The following is a 24,591-nucleotide window of genomic DNA, read 5'->3' on the forward strand; positions in this document are numbered from 1 at the left end:
CAGAACACATTTGCAGTGCTAAATAGATCTACTCAAATGATCCCAGCAATTGTGTGGCAGTGTGATGATAACAGTGAGAACACACTGACTGTTAAATCCACTCTGATACATTAGCAGCAGCATAGTAATTTGATAATAAGACTAGCGATCTGCTAATACCACACGTGATCTCCTAATAAAGTAACAATATAAAGAACTCTCAAACTTGAAACACATTAGCAGATGTGTTTTGCTAAAACTAATCAGTAAATGCTAAACATGCAGATGCTAAACCTCTAAATACTACTAAATAGTACAAACCTTTTAGCAACCCTACTGAAAAAAACATCTTAAACCAGCCTTGGCTGGTTGGCTGGTTTTAGCTGGTCGACCAGGCTGGTTTTAGAGGGGTTTTGGCCATTTCCAGGCTGGTTTCCAGCCATTTCCAGCCTGGTATTAGCTGGTCAGGCTGGGAGATGACCAGCTAAAACCAGCTTGACCAGCCTGGTTTAAGCTGGACATAGCTGGTTTTGGCTGGGCTCCCAGCCTGGCTAGGCTGGTCAAGCTGGTTTTAGCTGGTCATCTCCCAGCCTGACCAGCTAATACCAGGCTGGAAATGGCTGGAAACCAGCCTGGAAATGGCCAAAACCCCTCTAAAACCAGCCTGGTCGACCAGCTAAAACCTGCCAACCAGCCTAGGCTGGTTCAAGCTGGATTTTTCAGCAGGGAATGCACTAAATTCACTTTAAACACATTAGCAAACACACCAATGTGCTAATAATACACTTCACAAAAACAATTCCAAAAATAACATGTAAAAATAGTCAGGACACATGAGCAATTATGTAGCATTGTGCTATATGAAGTCCATGAGCAGTATTTACAGTATACACTCAACGGCCACTTTATTAGGTACACCTTAGTAGTACTGGGTTGGACCCTGTTTGCCTTTAGCTGCCTTAATCCTTCGTGGCATAGACTTAACAAGGTACTGGAAATATTCCTCAGAGATTTTGGTCCATACTGACATGATAGCATCACGCAGCTGCTGCAGCCTTGACTGCTGCACATCTATGATGCAAAAACCTTGACGTCCATTTGACATACACACTGATGTCCTTTGACCACCAAAATAAAGCCAAAAAAGTGTTATGGCATAATAAAAGGGTTGTTCATCTGAAAGCTTTAATTCCAAATTCCAAATTTACACTGGAATCGGTATCCCTACAATGGATGTAAACTAACTTGATGTCAAAATCATGTAAAAATCGATAACAGGATAGTTGCTAGTCTTATTAGCAAATTATTATGCAGTTGCTAATGCATCCGCTAATGTGAGTCAATTGATATGAGATTGATTAGCATTTTTATGTGTTTTTAAATATCATTTTGATATCAAGATGACTGCTGAGAACCACAAGAAACACTTTAGCATTGTTGTGTATCTGCATTATTGGTATCTGCATATATTTGTGGATTTTAAACAATTAAATATGGTCATGCCGAGTGCCATATCTCTGCAGATCAGACCCAAGGATTTGAGTTTGTGAGTTGTGGGTAGGGCTTTGTTGTGATTGTATCTTTTGGCTGGTCTGTTGACAGTGTCGACATAGACAGGAATATTATATTGTCATATTTGACAGCAGCTGCAGTCTAGGCAGGAGTCGTTGTGCAGTATGTCATTCTGGAGACATTTTACCGCAGCTCTGGCACACGTCATGGTTTCCTGCTCGGCTAAGTGAACAGTTGTGTTCTGGTGATGTCATGGGTGAAAAGGGGCTTTTTGAAGTGGCTGATTTTGAGGCCACTTTCTTTTTTCTTTTTACAGAATGGAAGTGTCAATCAGGATCTTGCTTGATCGTGGTTAGTTTTTTTGGCATTTAGCTTTTATTTGGACATTCTGTTTTTTTTTTCTTAGATGTATGCTTTAATAAAAACTTTGTTTTTGCATATTTAATAATATGGTGTGAAAATTATGATGATCGAACTATCAGAGTTTAAAAGAGTGCTACAAACAGTACATCATTTCTCAAATGTCAATAGTACATAGAACTTCAACAAACAGACTTGAAATTACAGTATGTCACTGTTTACTAACTACATATTGCACAAAGTAAACAGTGACATCTAATTTTAATAGTCTGCTTTGCTGAAATTATTTGTACTAATAAAATTTGTTAACTGATGCTGTGTTTGTACAAATCAAATACAAAAAAACCCTTTATTTAAAGGAGCAGTATGTAAGTTTGACACCCAGTGGTTGAACTAGGTATTGCACTCCTCGTTCAAAACACATGCCAAGCGCTGGTTGCCAGATTGACAACATCAACAGGAGCGAGCCTGACTATCGAGCTTAAAGGCTTAATTTAAATCGTGTTCTAAGTAATAGCAACGACATGCAACAGAAGGAATATTTTCCATTTTAAAAGGAGCTTTGTCCTAACCAACAGCTAAAGTTTATATTTTAGAAACAGCCACTATTTTTTCCAGCTAAAAGCACACCTCATGTGCTTTATTCAGTATTAAATGCTAATAGTGCAAGTTTAAATGCCATTTTACATACCATTTATTGCCATACTACTGAAAGCAGCAGCAGACAGTTTACCTCACATCTTAAAAATTAAACAAAACTGTTTGAAAATGAACTTTAGAACTGCAAGCCAGCAAATATCAGTGATTTAGCATGTACATTCAATTACGTTAAAGAGGTTTAATATGTATTCATTAGATTTTTTTTGTTGGGGTGCAGTAAGTGCACTATTCTGTCCTTCTGATTGGCTGTATTTAAATTTTTATGTTTTGTCTGGTGAAAACAGTCAAATTGCTTATCACTGCAAATCTCGTGACGTAGCGTGATGTTAGGAACACAGGGTTATGTAATCTGCTCACCAAATGTTTACGTTCGTAATAATAATAATTTTTGCAAAAACTTTATGTGGAACTCTGAATTTGCATCTCATTTTGGAATTTACAAATGTCCACCGAAGGTCGCATTTTGGTTGCGGATTCACACTTTGAGAGCCTTTCCTGACTGAATGAATCAAATACGCCACCAAGGCAACCTGGGGTGCTTAAATTTCATTGGCTAAACTGGTATATGGTGGGTTAAAAGGACCAAACTAAAGACAGGCGTTCTGGCACGTAATGGACACTTTCATAGCAGAATATCTGAGTTTAGTATTGTTTTTCAGACAAACAAGAATGTTCACTTAGCATGTTTCTTAAATATCTGCAAACATATCATGGTATTTTTAAGCTTTAAAATTTCGATTGTGAACTATTTACAGTAACAATAAATTCAGAGATTTTCAAAATGCATTTCTCTTCTTTCTTGAACCATTTCTGAGCCTAGTTTATAATGGCAGATGGCATAGAGGTCTGCGCCATTTATTCCGCACCTGATCGCTCCCGCTGTATATTCAGTCTTTGTTCACCCGCTGCCTGTTTATATTAGTTTTCTATCCAACCCGACCATTCCCGGTAAATTTAGATCTAGTTTCCAAAATCTCACATTCAAACTGTGTACTACCAAGAAAGAGAGTTAACAGATAAAACTGTAGGTTGTGCAAGGATTGTAGGCTAAATGTCAGTTTTGTTTGCCCCTTTGTGATGAGTGCCGCCTTAAACCTGGAGTTCCAGTCTTCTGAAGCTTGTTACATACCGAATGAACAGCGCATATGACAGTTCGAAGCAACGTTCGCCGGACGCACACATTTGCATGTTATTTAAAATTAACAATTCAGATGGTGCTCTGTGGCGTGCAGAACTTTGAACAGTGTCCTGAGTCGTATATGGGCGCTGCGGACAGCTGCTGACTTGTAGCACCAGTGTGCGTACCCTGATAGAAATCTATGTTTAGAATTCTAAAATGCATGGCGCTGCGCAAAAAAGCACTGGTCCATGCATTTAGCACATGTAACAGTTGTAAGCATTGGCTGTACCGGTGCTCAGTAAGAATGAGATAATCACAGATATACTGTTTTGAAATAACGTTGGGCCTCTGGAATGCTTTATTGTTAGACTGCCCGCTCCCATTCCAATTACATTAGAGTTACTGTACTGATCGCTACCGCATTTTATCTGGAAATTTGTTTCCATGCCGCAAGAAATCTGGTCAGGTCCAGCGGCTGTCCTCTAAGATGGCAGACCTCTTAGTTGGCACTCTAGACTAGTTTGTAACAACAGATGGCGCCCTAGACTAGTTTTTAAAACTAACACACTTGTTGCTGGGCCAAGTTGGTTAAACACAGCTCACTATGTACACTTGTAATTCGCTTAAAGCTTTTCTAACTTCATTAATGACTATTATAGGTTCTAGTGTTATTTTTAACAAACTGAAGGGGTGGTATGGCTGTTTGTAAAGCATACAGCGTCATCTGCTGTTAAAATATAACATATAGCGCACAAAATGCTGTCAAACACTCGTTTAGAGCACCATCTGCTGTTAAAAACTACCCTACACCACCCTCTGCTATTAAAGACTAGCCTACACCACCATTTGCTGTTAAAAACTAGCCTACACTACCATTTGCTATTAAAAACTAGCCTACACCACCATTTGCTGTTAAAAACCAACCTGGAGCGCTAACTGCTGTTAAAAATTAGCCGGGTGTTGTCTGCTGTTAAAATCTAGGCTAGTGCGCCATCTGCTGTTATAAACTAGCCTAGAGCACCATCTTCTGTTATAAACAAACCTAGCGCGTTGTCTGCTGTTAAAAGCTAGCCTAGCATGCCAAATGCTGTGAAAAACTAGCCTAGCAGGCCACCTGCTGTTAAAAACCAGCCTAGTGTGCCACCTGCTGTTATAAACTAACCTAGCGCACTGTCTACTGTCAAAAACTAGCCTAGATCATTGTCTGCTGTTAAACATTAGCTTAGCGTGCTGTCTGCTGTTAAAAACTAGCCTAGCATCCCCTTTGCTACTATATAGAGTATGGACTGAACATGTAATACTCATCACATGACATCAACGTTTTCATAAAATCTATTTTTTTGTTGCTTAAACAGAAATTACAACAGTATAATTACAATAACTTGCACTTTGAAGACTGTTTTCAAATATTTGTTTTCAGCCCAACCCAAACTTGTCAACAAATGGACATTTTTAGCTGAAATCATTGCCGTTTGAATACACTCTTGTGCTCTGGGTAAAACTTTATAATTCAGCTCTTTCGAAGAGTCTTAGAACTTACCGAAGTGAGAAATTAAAGGAAAGTACATTTGACAAATATCACTTTAGTCTGTAATGTTTTGAAAATGCTTCAGTTCTTCAATACAAGCACATCTTAGTCTGAACATGTTTGGTTTCTAGAAGCACCGGTTTAAAAAAAACTGAAAAGCCTCAAATATCTCAACATGTAAAAAAAAAAAAAGTTAATTTCATGCCCACCGCCTGGCCACTTATTCCAAGCAGATACCGTTCCCGCTCAATTTCCTGTCGAAACCTGCAGTGCGGCTGCGTATGTGAAGCGAGTGTGCTATAGAAAAATCACACCTCCTGTCCACACCTGTGAGGGCTGCAATAATAGTGTCTGAACCCATGCTGTGGTCGGCAGATAAACCACACCGACATGCTGAGGTTTGTGCAAACGTTTGGCAACAAAGGTGCAAGAAGTGTGCGTGTGTTGCTATTTCAGTAGAATGCTCAAGTATAGGACGTTCAGGACTTGTTTTATAACACATTCTTTGGACACATTATCTAACAAGTGGTTATTTATTTATTTACTAAATATAGACGATTAACTGAACGATCATTTTCAACAACTCAAAATTACACAGAGATCATTTGTTGTGAAATGATTCAAAGTTAACTTTTAGAGCAACCATGTTAGATAAATCACAATGCCCACCTAAAATTATTCAAAGCAGACAACTTTATTTTACAACTTTTATGACTGTAAAGTTGAGTTGATTCATTTGATTTCCTGACAGTCACAAAATGGTCACTAACTGGGAATGATTAAAAAACAATCATGTTAAATGGTTCAGTAACCTCTTTCAATGACTCAGTGACTATGGTGAATGACTCAACTAGATGAACTAGATCAAATGACTCGGATCAATTACCTTAAGTGATTCAAAGCAATCACAGCTATCTATTCAAAATAACCATTTAGAATGATTCAATGTGCCATTGTTAATTACCAGAAGTAGAATGTAACTAATAATTCAAAAGTACTTACTTGAAATGACTCAGTTACTTAAATGTTTCCAACAAACAATTTCATAGAAGCTTGAAAAAACTCAAGGGTGATCAAAACCAGCTGAACTGTTCCTTTAAGACATAGTGGTGCTCAAAAATAGAGCTCCTCTTATCATTATTCGCAAAAGTACTCACATAATCAACATATTCACCCTATCAAAGTCCTTCCAGTCGTACATAAAAACAAATGACGACTCAAAATACTGATAAAAATACTATAAAGTGAATTGATTTGATCACTTAAGTGACTCAAAATGGCTACGTAAATGATTTAATACAAACAACTGAAAAGATTCAGGAATCTCTTTCAGCAACTGACGTAAATGACTCGGCTAATCAGATTAAATGACTCAAATACATTACCTTTAGTGATTCAAAGTGATCACAGCTACTGATTCCAAATGACAATTTAAAATTATTCAATGTGTCCTTATTAAATGACTTATCTTAATAACCACACCAATACTGTAATAATTGATTCAAAGTACTCACTTGAAATGACTCAATTACCAACGTAAATGTTTCCAACACACACAGAAACACACACACACACACACACACACACACACACACACACACACACACACACACACACACACACACACACACACACACACACACACACACACACACACACACACACACAAACATAAGTATCTAATAGTAGCTTGTAACAATTCAATCGTGATCAAAACCAGCAGCTGAACTGTTTCCTTAAGACTGACACAGCACTCAATTATAGAGCTCCTGTTCAATGATTAATCAAAAAATCATTCACAAAATCGGCGTATTCAACCAGTCAAAAGTCTTCTAGTCATACATGAAAACACAAGACGACTCAAAAAAAATTACAAAAATACTATAAAGGTGAATTGATTTGATTACTAAACTGACTCAAAATGGCTTCTTAAATGATTTAATACAAACATCTGAAGATTCAGGAACCTCTTTCAGCAATTCACGTGGATGACTCAGCTAATCAGATCAGAATAAATGACTCAAATACATTGTCTTAAGTGATTCAAAGGGATCACAGCTAATGATTCAAAGCAACCATATAAAATGATTCAATGTGCCCTCATTAAATGCCTTACCTTGATAACCACACCAATGTTGTAATAAATTAGTCCAGTACTCACATGAAATGACTCAGTTACAAACTTAAATGTTTCCAACACATACACACACAAACATAAATATATAATAAAAGCTTGTAACAATTCAATCATGATCAAAACCAGCTGAACTGTTCCTTTAAGACTGACACAGTGCTCAATACAAAAATTCTATGAAGCTGAGTTGATCTGCTTACTTAACTGACTCAAAATGGCTTCTTAAATTATTTAAAACAAACATCTGAAAAGATTCAGTAACCTCTTTCATGATGTGAATGACTCAGCTAATCAGATTAAATCACTCAAACACATTATCTTATCTTAACTAGTGATTCCAAATGACCATTTGAAATGATTCAATGTGCCAGTAATAAATTACTTACATTGATTAACACACCAATGCTGTAATAAAAGATTCAAAGTACTTACTTAAAATGACTCAGTAACCAATATAAATGTTTCCAAAACACACAAACATAATAATCAAATGATCAAAAAAGTGATCAAAAAATGCTGAACTGTTCCTTTAAGATTGACCCAGTGCCCAATTATAGAGCTTCTCTTCCATGATTAATCGCAAAATCACCCACAAAATCAATGTATTCAACTAATCAAAACCCTTCCAGTCGTATATTAAAACACAAGACAACTCAGGAAGATTATAAAAATACCATAGGGTTGAGTTGATTTGATTACTAAACTGACTCAAAATGACTTCCTAAATTATTTAATACAAACAACTGAAAAGATTCAGGAACCTCATTCAACGACTCACGTGAATGACTCAGATAATTAGATTAAATGACTCAAATACTTGAATGATTCAAAGTGATCACAGCTACTGATTCAAAATGACTATTTAAAAATGATTCAATGTGCCCTAATTAAATGACTTACCTTGATTAACACACCAATGCTGTAATCAAATATTCAAAGTACTCACTTAGAATGACTCAGTGAACATAAATGCTTTCAACAAACGCACAAACACAAAATTCTAATAGAAGCTTGTATCAAACTCAAGGGTGATCAAAACCAGCTGAACTGTTCCCTTAAGACTGGCACAGTGCTCTTCAATGATTAATTGCAAAATCACTTACAGAATCAGCGTATTCAACCCGTCAAAACCTTTCCAGTCTGGCATGAAAACACAAGACGTCTCGAAAGGAGGCACGCAACACCTGTCCTGACAGATCGGACACTTTTTTTCCTCTTTTTCATTCAACACTCACAAGCTAGCATACATGCTGATCAAACGCGCTGATCAAACGCTTGGTTGGGTTGAAAAGTCGGACGTTTTCGTCAGTGCTGACATGCGCTTGAGGCTTTGATTTGCCTATGTGCCCTCAGTAGGGTGTATTGGAATGGAAGACAGAGAGGGGAACAGGGCAGAGGAGGCTTGAGGTGTTTTTTTTTTGTTTTTTTTTTTTGTATTTTAGGATTATGCCTGGCTGGTGTTGTCAAGTTTAACTGGAAAAAGTCAGTGTGTGTTTTTTATTTTATTTTATTTTTTAGCAGTTTTCCTATCAAAGCTACTTGCTGGAGAAGAGGTTTTAAGAGAGTTTTAAAAAGTTAACTTTCATTGCAGGCTTCAGAAGATAATAAGGAATAAGAATAATGAAAGAGAAACAAATATTATTTACAATATTATAGCGATTACAATTTGCAAAATAAAAACAACAACAATTGTAACAGAGGCCAGCTGGCAAAGTGCTTAGCAAGTAAGCCTCACTCCACTGACCTCAAAGACCAGAACGGGATGTGTGCAGTAGGACCGGTGGGTTATACATGGGGGCTCGTCCAAGATGGGAGTGAGGTTTAGGGGGGTAATTGTAACATAGTGTAACTCCTCTGACCTCAAAAGGTGCTCTAGAGACAGATGCTAGAGGCCATGGTCTTTAGCTTCCTTGTTAGAGCAACCGACTCCCATACAAAGAATCTCCGGTTCGATCCCAGCTCAGAATTGGCTGGGTACAGTAGGACTGGTGGGTTACAAAGTAATTAATGCAATTATAATTAATATAATAACAGGAATAACAACAATAATACATACATACAATACTACTACTAATAATGACAATTAATAACAAAAACAACAACAACAACAACAACAACAACAACAACAACAATAATAATAATAATAACAATAATAGTAATAACAATTACAACAACAACAACAACAACAACAACAACAATAATAATAATAATAATAACAAATACTAATAATAGTAATAACAATTACAACAACAACAACAACAACAACAATAATAATAATAATAATAATTATTATTATTATTATAGTAAGAAGAATAATAAAAATAATAATTAAATATTTTCTATACTTTTGGTCCATAATAAAATTATATAATTTATAATATAATTCACAAAAAAACTAAACCAGAAATACATATAGAAAAAAATATACATAATTACAAAATATTAATGAAAAAAAGAACACCCTATAGGTGTGATTTCCCAACAGTTTCCAATGTATGTCGAAAAGCTCCAGAGATCTGCGAAATGCTGTGAGCATGAAAACTAAATCAAATTACTTGCCTGCAAAAAATAGTTTTCTGCTACTGCCAAAAAAAAAAAAAAAAAAAGAGGAAAGAAAGACAGAAATCTCTTGGCCTGATAAGAAAGCTTGTCGTCAATATTCCCTCAACACTCAACACATCCACTCTAGGGAAGGAAAAAAATGATTTCTGAAAGTATGGAAGTGAAAAAGAAAATGTATGATGTTCTTGAGAAGCTGGGTTTTGACAATTTAGCTTTCTGTTAGAAGATTCAGAATAATACATGACATGAGAAGAAAAAGTTTTGTGATACTGTCAAAACTTTATACGTGCACTACAAGAAAGTGAAAAAAATACATGCAAAAATATGATAATTTTGTTTGTAGATAAACAAAAAGTAATATAATAGAAATAATACCACATTGTGAAAAATGATGGTGTTTTACTGTTTTAATCTAAATCCATTAAACATTATGTCATTTACATTAGTCGTTTAAACTAAAATTACAGTAAACAGACTTAAAATATCAAGTTTAATGTATTGAAACATTTTTTGTCATTTTCTACAGCGTACATATTTTATAATGCTAATATTGCTGTGATAAATATTTTGTTCAAAACATATTTATAGTAACTGAACACTGATTTAATAATATTAATAAAACTTTCTCCAACACGAGAAAAAAAACATAATTTACATTAACTGTGAAAACTTAAAATAAAAGAAAAGAAAAATCCCTGTAATTCATTACAAACATGCACTGTTTTTAAAACATTTTAAACTTGTAAAACTCATTGTTGATCACATCTGATGATGATTGATGATCACAGAGAGCTCAACAGATCTTTTAATACCAGTTGTTTTGCACACATCCCGTCTTGTTGTTATGATTGTACATGTTACTACAGACACATGTTATTAAATGGCTGTCAATCAATTTGGTGGGCAGGGAAACCACACTCCTACATCACATTGCCTCTATATGTGAGGGATTAGGATCCTATTTTCACAGCAACATAAAACAAATCACCCCAATACGACTGTGGACACACTATACCTACACACAGCTCCGTCCAAAAGATAATTTTCATCATAAGTGCCCTTTAAAATAGACAGGTTTACTCACTTTTTGAAAGTAACGTCAACAAATCACTTGACAAGAAACAATTTTACTCACTTTCCAAAAGTAAAACCAACTAATCACTTTAAAATCAACAGGTTGACTGGCATTTTTTTAAAATAAAGTCAACTATTTGCTTTAAAAGAAACAAGTTTACTCACTTTAAAAAGTAAAATCAACTAATTGCTTTAAAAATTAATGGGTTTACTCAATGTTTGAAGTCAGTTAATCACGTTTTTACAGTGTGTTTTACAAGATTACAGAAGTAAAAATCTAATTAGGACTGAATAAGAGTATGTTTAAATGACAACGATGCAAAAAATTTAACTATTTCCTTTACATTTGCTTTCCATATAAACAATAATGTTATAAAAATGATTTCGAATATAAATAAAAATGTTTTACTATTGTAAACCAACAAGCATGTTTAGGCTTAAGGTGTAAAATAATGGTGTTTTCATTCTATAAGGATGGTGAGCTCCAGTCGTGCTGCTTACAGATTCAGCACACAGCCAGGGCTGATAATTACTCCAAACACGGCTGTCGTCTCGCATCCCAGAATGCATCAGAAGCACTGTCTCTTTCTCCTGCTGTCAGAGCTCGGTGTGACAACACAACAGAGGCATTCTGGGTAAAGAGGTGGAAATCTATTCTGGTACTGGCGACAATGACAGAATTGAAGACACTAATGCAGGCCCAGAGGTCTGAGATCACAGTGAAAACCTTTTTATTTTTCATAAAATGAGAAACTATGGTCTTTCATTTATGGCGTTTACAGATATAGATGAACATATTTTCAGTTTACAGGAAATAAATTACGATAAAGTAGGTTGGTATTCTCGGAGGACCTGGTGATTTGGCAAATTGAATCTTTTGAGTTCATTGTCTGACAGGATTATTTAGGTGTCCTCTTTTGTTTCTTTGTTGAGTCATTGAATCAATTGTTGAGCAAATTACTAATTTAGTCATCAATTCGTTCACTTAAAGATGATTTAAGGGATATGTTTACTTCAAATATGTGTTTATTACTAGTACAGACCACAATGAAAATGTGCCAGGGGATTCCAAAAAGTGACAATCCCAGCACCTTGTTTGTTCATTTTAATGTCAAAGTTATATGGTACATATTATTAGGGCTAAAAATATTAAAACAACAAAAAATCACACAATAAAGATGTTAAAATAAACAAACAAGCAAAAAATATTTGCGCTTCTGTTGAAATGAGGGGTGTGTACAAATAGGTAAAAGTTCCAAGTTCAGCTTTATTTAACGAATGGTCAGGACAGGCGGTGAAAACAACAGAAACAGTAAAACAAGGCAAAATGTCAAACATGGCTCGGCTAGACAAAGGTAACACATCATAGTGTTTACTAACTGTATAACAAGACTCAGCATCTGGTGTATGTGTGTCTGTGCTGCTTTTAAAGTCCATGTAATCAGTTCATAACGATCCTCCGGTGTGTGTAATCAAAGTGAAACAGGAGCAAGTGTGAGTGTGTGGTGCATGACAGGGTTTGTAGTTCTTTTAGTCGCAGATTTGATGTGTATAGTGTGTATAGTGTGTCACTCTAGTGTGCCTGGTGGGCACTCAACTTGGCGACTGTATTTGCATGTGAATTTGAGTGCGCATGTTCTCAAATTTATGAAGATTTTATCTCAGTTTGTTGGTAGTTTTCTATTTGCATGTGTTTTCTTAACTTGCAGCACATGTGATCTCTCCTGGCCCCTCTCACACTCAAGATTCACTCTTTTGAAAGATTTGTTCAAAAACGTTTAATGTGACAAACGTACTAGACTAAATGACATAAAATAATGTGTGATAGGGATTCTGATTCATTTGAATGATCCAGTAAAAATAAATGTTCATCGTTTTAATGAGTTGAGTCATTGAATTACTCATTGAATCACACTTGAATTACTTATTTTATTCACACTTTTAATGGACACTTTCTAATGCGCACATGTCTTGAGGTAGTTTATTATGATGTGATTTACCTTTTATGTGCGATCTGATTGGACAGGAATCACAGAACTGATTTTTCTAATCCCTATAGACAAGAAAAAAAATGTAAAGTAGGAAAGTAGTTGAGTAATAGTATCAGTAATGCACTAAAAATGTACTTAAGGGAAAGTAAAAGTACACATAAATTACAATTTCTGAGAAAACTACACAATTACAGTAATTTGAGTATTCGTAATTAGTTACTTTACACCACTGTGTTCACATGTGAATAATGTCTGGCTGTAAGCGCGTTCTGGCTCAAAATGTACTTGTCGGGCAAGAGCCGAATTCTGTCAGGCCTAACTTTAAGGCCCAATTACAGCTGTATTGTATAGCAATTTTCACAACAATTATTGTTTCAAAGTTTTACAAAAGGTGAACATTATTGCATTACCATCTAATTTAGAAAAGTTAAGGTTATTAGTTACCATAACTTTATTAGTTACTAATAACTTTAACTAATTAACTAATAGTAATAATAACTAATAATAGTAACTAATCTTCTATGTTCAACAGAAGAAAAAAATTGTATTTGGTATTTTCATGTAGCATTTTTTAGCATTGAATGTTGGCTATCTGGCCTGCAAAACATGTTGAGCAAGTCCTCTTGCTCACCGTCCACCAGTCTCTGAGAGACAAGATAAACCAACACTCCCGCTTAATCAGGCGCAAACAGCCTGTGTGTGTGTGTGTAAGAGACAGACAAACACACAATTCTGTCCGTTTCTCTACTATCCTCCACTGTACAGAACTGTACACTTCAGGTTATTTCCAAGCTTTCGTCCGGTTATTGTTTGTGGTTTTTGTCCAGATCCCTCAGTGTCGATTGCTTTCTGCTCGTATGACAACAAAAGATATTGTGACTCGATATTCACCGCCTGCATATATCCTATCTCTCTTTTACTGCGGATGAAATGTGTGTGCGTTAAAGTGAGAAGAAAGTGCCGACAGTAGAGAAAAATCACAACCCACACCTTTGGTTAGGTTGGCGCTAAAGTGAATGCTCATGTCATCTAATGCCTCTGGTCCGCTTTTTAGCGAACGTGTGAAACGCTTTGCCTCAACCTTTCCTCTGGGTTCGTCCTTGCAAGATCATGTCGATGGTGGAAATGTTAAAGTCCCTCTGGATGTTTTTTTTTTTTCTTTTTGGCGGCTGTCTTTCTCAGTGGAAAACTGGCCATTTTAGGGACATTAGTCCAAAACTTCTCAACATTGTGGCTTCAAGTTAGACTAGTTTTGGATTTTAGAATATGGTAACACTGATCGAACCGAATCAGCTTGACCAAACATGACTTAATAAAGTCTGATCCTGAGCTATATGCTATAAAAAACAAACTAATGTTTTCAAGAAAACAGGTAAACATCTCATACTGACAAAAAGCAGATGTGTTTGAATGGAAATCAATGGAGAAAGATGCTTAGCATTGTCCTCTTAAAGTCTACAAGCTCAAGCTACAAGTCTTTTTGGTCAACGTCAATAACCATTATTGATGTACTAAAGAATTAATTGTGATGTGTTTTTATGTAAAACAGGATATTGAATTAGAAAACAAGGTTCAATTTGTATTAAATGGCTTTAACTACTATGTACTTGCATAGAAATTAAATACAATGTACTTTCTGTGTCAGTCAACATAGGCTCATTCTGAAAACCTAGCCCTATATACCTTTCTGGAGACCGCAAATTATGTAGCCAGAGGTTCGTATGAAAAACTTTCCTGCTGTAACCAGTTTGTCCCATTAGCTCGCCATGTACGTTGGCAGACTTGAGACGCAGAGAGGTGTTGAACACGACAATGAGGTTCGAGTCCGGTGAAGAATGGTTCTAGAAAGCAGGTAAGACAAAAAACGAAATCCAAAAAATAAAATAAACAAGTAAATAGCAGGGTGAGAATGTGGTAACATCTAAAAACATGGCAAAATCAGACAAGGGCTTTTCTTTTTCTGGATTGCTTTTGGTTTAGGGAAGTGGGTGGGTGGGTCAATCAATAATATTGGTTGGGTTTAGGGAAGGAGGGGGGCGGGTCAGTAGATCGGTCAGTCAGTCATTCAGTCAGTCAAACAGTCAGTCAACAGCGGCCTCTGGTGGGTTTACGCGAGAACAGCAGGCACGAATAGCACTCGCGAGAAAAATTTGAGATCTCAAAAAGCATACATAGCAGCCTCTCGTGGATTCGAAGAAACAAAAACTGCAAAAAAGTACCCCCTGGGACGTATTTCACGGTCTCCAGAATTGCATATAGAGGAACGTTTTCAGAATGAGCCTGGGTTGTACTGTGTTCATAGTGTATTGCAAAATACTTCTGTTTCTCTTGAGATGGGATACGGGTAGGGTTAGGAACGGGTTTGGTGGTATGGGTAGGTTTAAGAGTGGCTTAGGGTGTAAGGCATGGTCAACAGTGAAATTAAAAATGTAATTACAGAAATTAATCACATGCTGGTATTTAATCAATCTTAAGTACAAATGTAAAAACATACATTTACAAACTAGATTGTAGATTGTAACAAATTATTAATTTCAGTGTAAGTACATATTAGTTAAGGGCATTTAATATAAGACGGTACTGAAAATAAATATGAAGGTCATTTTAAAATAGGTTGTACTGTAGGTAAAATTGTCCAACTTTTGAGATAAACACAGCTTTTTTTTTTTTTTTTGAGTGAAATATTTTTCAATGAATCATTTTAACAGGTTCAAAGATCTGGTCTATGACTTATTTTACCAAAATAGTCAATGCAATTATTGATTCATTCACAAAGTGAATGACCTCACAGAAGCACAAATAAAGACTCACTGAATTGTGAATGATTCGTTTACTCGGTAAGTCACAGAGACAGTCTGAATGACTGGCAGAACTGGACTCATTTTGTGAGTCATTGAGTCATTAACTAAATCAAACAACTGATTTACCCACTAACTGAACAAAAAAATAATAATCGAATGACCCACAGGACAAAGCTGAATGATTCATAGAAATAGTTCACCTACAAATTAGCAAAAGCATGATTCTAAGTACCAAACAAAATGATTCACTAAACTGGTCTGAATGATTCCTTCATCAAACAAAATGACATTTACTTATAAATTCGACTGAAAAACTATTTTTTTCCCTCCTTAAATTAATACAACAATTCACAGAACCAGACCAAAAAACTCAGTGATCTGGACTGATTTATTCACTTACCAAGCAAAAAAACATATTTACAAGCAAATTTGGCTAAATGATGGCCATGAACAGAATGACAGAATGATTCACAGATCTGGTCACAGAATCATTACTGGAAAACAACTGATCTAAATGATTTATTCACCCAATGAACTAACTGACTCACAAACTGGACTAAATGACTTGTTCATGAGAGTAACAGTTTAAAGAATCAAATATAATTCATTTTCTTGTCGGCTTAGTCCCTTTATTAATCTGGGAATGCCACAGCAGAATGAACTGCCAACTTATCCAGCACATTTTTACGCAGCGGATGCCCTTCCAACCGCAACCCATCTCTGGGAAAAACCTTACATTACAATTCACCTTATTTTTTTCTCAGTGATTTAGTGATTCACTTAATAAAAAATACTTATGAAATCTAAGTGATGAATTTGTAAAACGGATTGATTCAATTACAAACCAGTCTGAATGATTCAGTCACAAACCTGGCTGAACTGGTTAAACATGCCTCTTGAGTTGACGATTCACTGAATAGTTTACATTGTATATCAATTACCAATGAAAAGGGCATATTTACAAGCAAATTTGGCTTAATGATGGCCATGAATAGAAAGACAGAATGATTTACAGATCTGGTCATCAAAATCATTACTGAAAGAACTGACCTGAATGATTCATTCACCCAACAATTAAATTCACTAACAAACCGGATTAATAACCGATTCACTTTCATTATGGACTGAGCAACTTTACAATACTGAGAAACAATTCGATGAAATTTTCTCACTGATTCAGTGATTCACTTACTAAAAACTACTTACGAAATTCAGCAAAACTGGTCAATGATTCTTTCACCAAATTACAAACAAATCGCTTGTTTCGCAGACAATTTGGATTGAACTGCTTGCCACAATTAAAAGAATATTATAAAATGAACATCTCAAAATGATTCTGAATTATTCACAGATAAAAAAAAAAGTGTAAAAGATTTGTTCAAAGATTAAATAAAAAAATGACTCAGAATCAGATGGACTTGGTATGAATGATTCATTCCTAACCAAATGATTCAAAGCAAAATGGTTCTCTCACAACTTGTTCTCTCAAACCAAATCCAATACTTATGAAAAACAAACTGAATGTTTTATTCACAAAATAAACTGATTCATTCACAAACCAGCCTGAATGATTCATTCACAAACCTGACTGAACTGCTCCAAAATGGCTCTTGAGTTAACAACTCACTGAATCACTGAATCTCTGAACACTGAATAGAACACTCCCACTTAATCACACTTACCACAGATTATTTATAAAACCATAAAAGCACCACATTGACATTGCGTTAACGATTTTAGGGTCTTCACAGAACCGATATCCACTCACATATCATCTGAGCCTGCATACGAGCACAGATGCTTCGCTCATCTCTCGTTTCCCTGGAGACGGCAGCCATGGAAACCATGACAGGCCCCATTGACTGCAATCCCACAACTCCCCGTCCACTTGGCATGTGCGGTAAAAGCTTTCGTCTGGAGGGTTTCTTTATTCAGGTGACTTCAAAAGTAGATTAGTTTACCTGCAATCGATTTGGCACGCGGGGAAAAGACAGGGACGCCCTCCAGATCTGAAGTAGCACAATAACAATAAATCTCAAAGACGTTTAAAAGCAAAGCTCGGAGATGAAGCGCTGTTCCTTATGAATTCAGAAGAACCAGGAGTTTTGTTACGGGACGTCTCAAGGTTGAAAAGACTAAGGAAAGATTCTGAGAGCCACTCAAGGGATAATTGTTGTTAGGTATTTGGAGAAGGAAATGCTTTTCTGTTGCTACAAAAGATTTGTTTTACTGTAACGGCTTGCAAATTAATTGTTCAGTCTTAGTTTGTGAATAATTCGATCGTAACTGAATTACACAGAGCTTTTTGTGATCAAGTGGCAAGTCCTTCAGGACTATTAACTGTTTATTTTGGTTCATAAGGAAATCATATAGATCAGGGATGTCCAAACTCGGCCCAGTAGGGTCGGTGTCCTGCAAAGTTTAGTCCCAGCCCCAATCAGATACACCTGGGCTAGCTAATCAAGCTCTTACTAGGCTTTCTAGAAACATCCTTGCAGGTGTGTTGAAACAAGTTGGAGATGAAATCTACAGTACACCAGGGGCCTCCTGTATCAACGCTGCGTACGATCAAAAACTTTACGTACGCCAGGTTTTAAGCTAACATTTGGATTTACTAACAATGAAATTAATGTGAAAATGTGCGTTGGTTCATGCCAACTTCATGTCTGGCGTATGTGTATTTCTTGTGTGTTTGTTTTATTTCCATTGGCGACTCCTAGAGGCAATTATGTTAATTTGCACACTACAAAGTATTGCACCAACACATGTGAAAAACATTGCTATTCATTTATAATTGATAAAATTAGTTAATTGAAGCAATCTATATTTTTTTACCAATTATGTGACTTAGAAAATATAAAAGCATTTGCAAATGTATACAACCTTTAGTCCATGGCAGGGGTCGGGAACCTTTTTACAGCAAAGAGCCATTCCTGACCCTAACCCATTTTTTAAAGAGCCATTGGGGTGTGTATATGTACATGCTGAGCAAGTCATCAAATGTTGTTGAATTTACGTGCTGAAATGTCGGTGGCGCTGCCTTGAGAGCGAAGGAGTGCTGCTATACCGCCCTAACAAAGTGTTCCTCTCACAGACATGGAGAATACTCCAGATAGTAAAGTGTCGCCCACAATTGAAGCAACTCTCCTCAAAGGGTATTAGTTCAGCATTCCCCATTTGGTCCACACTTTGACGGTGCACCGCTGTTTTCCACCTAACCTACGCCTTTATATTGAACCTTTTTTTTTTTATTCACTCACAGTGGGATGTTTAGACCACACTGTGTTAACCGTGTCAGGTAAACTCTCCCACTCTATTTTTTTTTTCTTTTGTTATTAATCCTGGAGGACAAACTTGCATACAACACAGTTTTTTTTCCAGTCTACCTCTAATAGGAGCACCTCCAATTCACATTTTGTAAAGTTTCTCTTCTTGCTTGCTTTAGCCATTGCTTTTTCGTTTGGTTTTGCCTAAGTGGAGTCACCAATACACTTTCACATTCACAGATGCACTCATAGAGTACGACCACTTTAGTTCATCCAATTCACCTATAACGCATGTCCTTGGACTGTGAGGGAAACCGGAGCACCTGAAGGAAACCCAATCCAACACAGGAGAACATCCGAACTCCAAATACCACCTTCCTGCTGTGAGGTGTCAGTGCTAACCACTGAGCCACCGTGCCATCTCCTAAATGAATATAAAATATACTTCTCAAAATGATTCTGAATCATTCACAGAAAATAAGTGTAAAAGATCTGTTCAAAGACTAAATGAAAGAATGACTCACAGAATCAGATGGATTAATTGAGCAAGAATGAACGATTCATTAAAACAAAATGATTTAAAGCAAAATGGTTCTCTTACAAATGTGAGTTGTTCACCCAAAAACCAAACCCACATTACTTATGAAAATCAACTGAATGATTTATCTGTGAAATAAACCTACTGATTCATTTACAAACCAGCTTGAATGATTCATTCACAAACTTGACTGAACTGGTTCAACTGACTCGAGTTGACAACTTACTGAATCTCTGAACATTGAACGGGAAACTCCTTGCATGGTTTGCTATTACCAAACTGAACGATTCATTTATAAAAAGACTAACACATTCAAAAACATACAGAATGATTCATTTACAACTTTAACCATGAAACTTGCTTTGAAATGAGCATTTTTTGTTCCATGTTTAACATAATCTCAAGAGCAGGACATACAGTATAACAGCTCCTCCCCTTAAAAAACAGCCAATAGCATTTCGTTCTTGCCAAATAGAGTAATTGAGTTTAACTTCATCAAATGAAAAGCAAACAAGAAGTGTCTTGAAGTGGGCGGGGCATGTCAGACACTAGAGAACATTTGATTGGTTAGAAGATTTAATGAGAAACTGAAGTATGATGTCAAAAAAATAGTAGATCTATTTTGACGGAAGTGGTATGTTAATGCTAAAATGCTAATTTTGTCACTGTTTTGATGCACACTAGCTTAGATAAGGCTAACATATGGATACAAACATCCTAAAAACTGTTACTTTAGGGTGCTTTCACACCTGTGAATCGATTCAGTTGTTCCGAAACAGAGATTACAATTGTTACATTGTTGCTCTTTGCTCTTGGAGCTGTTCGCTTTCACACTGCAAAGTTTCCAATCGGACCAAAAGAGCTAAAACAAGTCACGTGCGAGTAAACTCTCCTTACATTGGTCAGAGTGTCAGGGTTTATTTTGCAGCATCCCGCTCAGCTGTCAGGAGAGGTCGTGGTTTGGTGGTGATTGAAAGGGAGTGCGCGCACGACGTGTCTGAGGAGAGACGCGGTGGGGAGGGGTGAGAAGGGTGCGCGACGATGCCTATTTGAGGAACGGAAGGGAGACGCGAGATTACTGGGAGATCATCACTCGTTTGCGGGCATCCGGAGACTCGCGAAACTTCCCGCCCTACTCATAATTCTCTCTTCATATAGCCGTAAGCCTATTACATATCTATAAAACACTGGGATATAACCGCACTCGGATCAGATCGCTTTCTCACTGCAGTCGAACCACTCCAGGGTTTGTTTCAATCAAGCCGAGACCACCTTATTCAAGCGATCTCGGAGCGATTACTTTGGTGCGGAACAGAGCGCGATTGCCCTGTTCACATATGCCAAACGAACCGCACTAACTGGGCAAACGAGATACGTTCCGAAACAAAAGTGTAGGTGTGAAAGCACCCTTAATGTCACTGGACCTTAAGTAGACAAATCTCTAAATGTTTCAATGATATATTTATATATATCATATATTATAGATATTTGTTTTATTTAATTTGACAGTTTTATTCCTTTTTGGAGGCAATAATTCAGCTGTTTTTGAAAACGACAACATGTTCAATATAAATAAATAAAAACAAAACAATCCTCAGGACTACACTTGAATATCCTCACGCGACTGGAGTTTTATCTCATAAAAGCCACACAGTAGCTCCTCCAAAGAAACAATTACAGGTCAAATGGGGTTGTTAGCGTACATTGTTACGGCTCTTTTTTCCCCCCCTCGTTTTTATTTTGCTAGGGCACAATAACTGTTATACAACGCTCTCCGTCTCTCAGTGAGTTTTTTAGCCGAATGGCAGCCCAATAATCTCAAGCTTTCAAGCCATCGCTCGCCGTAGAGCAGAGTGATGTGCAATTTGTTTAGCGAAAAGCACTCTGTACGGCTAAAGGGAGCAACGCACCTGGAAGAAAAGCCTTTTATTGCTCAAACATGGAGATCTTTTAGACAACAGCAAAATATACAGGCGGTGCACTTTACTGACAGTCACAGCAGCGCGCGCTCACGTCTTCTGAATGCGCGCTGTTCACTGAATCAGCGGCTTTGCTTTTTACAGTGAGCGGGAGATGCTTAATGAGACAGAAGAGGGAAGGAATTGTCTTTATTATCAGGAGAAAGTTTGAACTGAGTATTAAAGGTAATATGGCAGCAATGTTCAGTTTGTAGTGATGTTGTTTTTTTGCATTATATAAGTTGATGTTCATATATGTTTCCCCCCACGGTGCTAAATTCACTTAAGCTTTATATTTGAAATATGTTTAATACTGAAATGTAAAAATAAGAACTTCAAATAAAACTTTAACATGTAAAAATGTCCTTTGAAGGGATCTTTTACACAAAATTAACAACTCTGTCATCATTTACTCATCCTTCACTTGCTCAAAACATGTTTGAGTTTCTTTATTTGATTGAACACAAAAAAAAGATGCTTTGAAGAATGTTAGAGAATAGTAATCATAGTATTTTTTTTCCTATGAAAGTCAATGATTACAGTTTTTTGTTCACACAAAACTGATATTTCTGACATCATTTACTCATCCTTCATTTGCTCAGAACATGTTTGAGTTTCTTCATTTGATTGAATTCAAAAGAAGATGTTTTGAAGATTGTTAGAGAATGTTAATCATTTATCTGTTTTTTGATAAAGTCAATGGTTACTGGTTTTTGCTTGATTTAATGTGTTTATATATTTCCCCCACAATGCTAAATTTACTGTAAAATTATACTTTTGAAATATGTTTAACACCGAAATGTAAAAATAAGAACAAATAAAACGTCAAATAAAAATGTCATCATTTACTCATCCTTCGCTCAAAACATGTTTGAGTTTCTTTCTTTGGTTGAATTTAATAGAAGATGTTATGAAGAATGCTGGAAAGCAATAATTATTGACTTTAATAGTATATTTTTACTGTGAAAGTCAATGGTTCAACATTGTTCCAAACATCTTTTTTTGTGTTCAACAGAAGAGAGAAATTCATAAAGGTTTAGAAGCACTTGGTGAAAGTAAATGGTAAGTAAATCTTCATTTTTAGGTGAAATATCCCTTTAATATGTATTATAAAAATACAGAATAATTAAACAGTTAACAGTTAATAAATCTAAAATGAACACACAATGATACTGAAATAATAATGCTCAAGTCCCTGTAAAACTATATTTTTGAAATAAGTTTGAAGCAGAAATGCAAAAATAAACTTGAAAAAATGAACTTTGAAAGGATAGTTCACACAAATATGACAATTCTGTCATCATTTACTCATCCTTCACTTGCTCAAAAAATGTCTAAGTTTCTTTCTTCTGTTGAATACAAAAGACAATGCTTTGAACAATGTTAGAAAATGATAATTATTGACTTCCATTGCATTTGTTTTTCTGACTGGAAATCAATGGTTCCTGTTTTTTTGCATGAATTAATTTAATGTTTGAAATAATAGATCTATCTATCTATCTATCTATCTATCTATCTATCTATCTATCTATCTATCTATCTACAGTATGTCTGTCTGTCTATCCATCCAGTCATCCATCCATCCATCCATCCATCCATCCATCCATCCATCCAAGAACACTGATGTAAAATGAAGAAACAGACACACTATATAACAGGAAGATATTTAGAGCAATTACTGGTTAGCACAAAAGTAGATCCTGAAGTGCAGGAACACAAACAAACAAACACACGTCTGAAAAGGCTACAGTTCACCGGTCTCGCCATTACATTGTCTCAAGGCTGGATATCATGAAAAGGCCTTGTGTTTGTACAGCAATCGCGCAATTTTCAAAGCCGCTAAATCAAAGGGCAAACCTGAACAAAGCAGAACCAGACCAGAATCACTAAACACCATCCTATTTTGAGATGCTTCTGCTGACTGACTGCTATACACCCTTTTCAGAATGCACATGAATGCAGATGATACTTTGAAGATGTTTAGACATATATATTTACAGCTGAAGGCAAAAATAATGTGGAAACATTTTTCAATTATGTTTAACAATACAAGGATGTTCTGTATTTCTTATACTATTTGTTTTAATCATTCATTCATTCAATTATTCATCCATTCATTCATTCATTTTTCTTCAGCTTAGTCCCTTTATCAGGGGTTGCCACAGCAGAACGAAATGTCAAATTATCCAGCATATGGTTTACACAGTGGATGTCCTAGCTGCAACCCATTACTGGGAAATGCCCATACACTCTCACATTCACACCAATTTACTTATTTTTTTATTCACCTATGGCATGTGTTTTAGGACTGTGGGGGAAACCGGAGCACCCAGAGGAAACCCACACGAACACATGGAGAACATACAAACTCAACACAGAAATGTCAACTGACCAAGCCGGTACTCGAACTAGAGACCTTCTTGTTGTGAGGCATTACTATTTATTAATTTTTTTTTATCACTATTTATTCATATTTTAGTTTTTAGAATAGTTGTTTTGAAGTTTTTTTTATTATTATTTTTAAGGTCAACATTATTAGCCACCAATTTTTTTCTCAATTGGCTACAGAACAAATCACTGTTGTTCAATGATGTGCCTAGTTAACCTCCTAGGGTCTGAGGTGATTTTGGTGTTCCTAAGATGTTTTGACATGCCCTGACTAATAAGATTTGTACTTATTTCCGCTACTTAATACAGAGCATTGGCCAACATGTATTTTTTTGTGGTCAGCACAAGCTGTGCTACAATAATATGTGAGAAATATTGATGTACATGCTTGTATTTCTTTAGGAAAAAAAAAAAGAAAATTATGCGTGGTTACTAAGTTTTGTAGAAAAAAAGTAGATTAAATAAAATCCAAAAAAACACACTGAATGGGCCTGAATAAAACCTTTGCTAATAGAACTAATCGAACTTGTAGACTAGAATATTCACAATTATGTGAAAATTATTCTGAACTTTCATTCAAAAAACAAAAATAAAAAACAAGATGACAATGATTTACATTTTGCAAAGTCAGTTTTTGGGTCAGCAAAAGACACTCCCCCATTGGGTAATGTTCACCCATCAAGAGCACATTAACCTAGTTAAGTATTTACATCACACATT

The 24,591-nt window shown here is 36.0% G+C and overlaps 1 protein-coding gene across 2 annotated transcripts in view; it reads right to left on the minus strand.

Moving 5' to 3' along the window:
- Nucleotides 1–24,591, minus strand: part of LOC147831522 (uncharacterized) — a 64,546-nt gene that overhangs the window by 35,582 nt on the left and 4,373 nt on the right. The gene's annotated exons all lie outside the window — the stretch shown is intronic.

This window comes from Danio rerio, chromosome 22 (genome assembly GCF_052040795.2).
Source record: "Danio rerio strain M-AB ecotype USA chromosome 22, GRCz13ab, whole genome shotgun sequence".
NCBI lineage: Eukaryota > Metazoa > Chordata > Actinopteri > Cypriniformes > Danionidae > Danio > Danio rerio.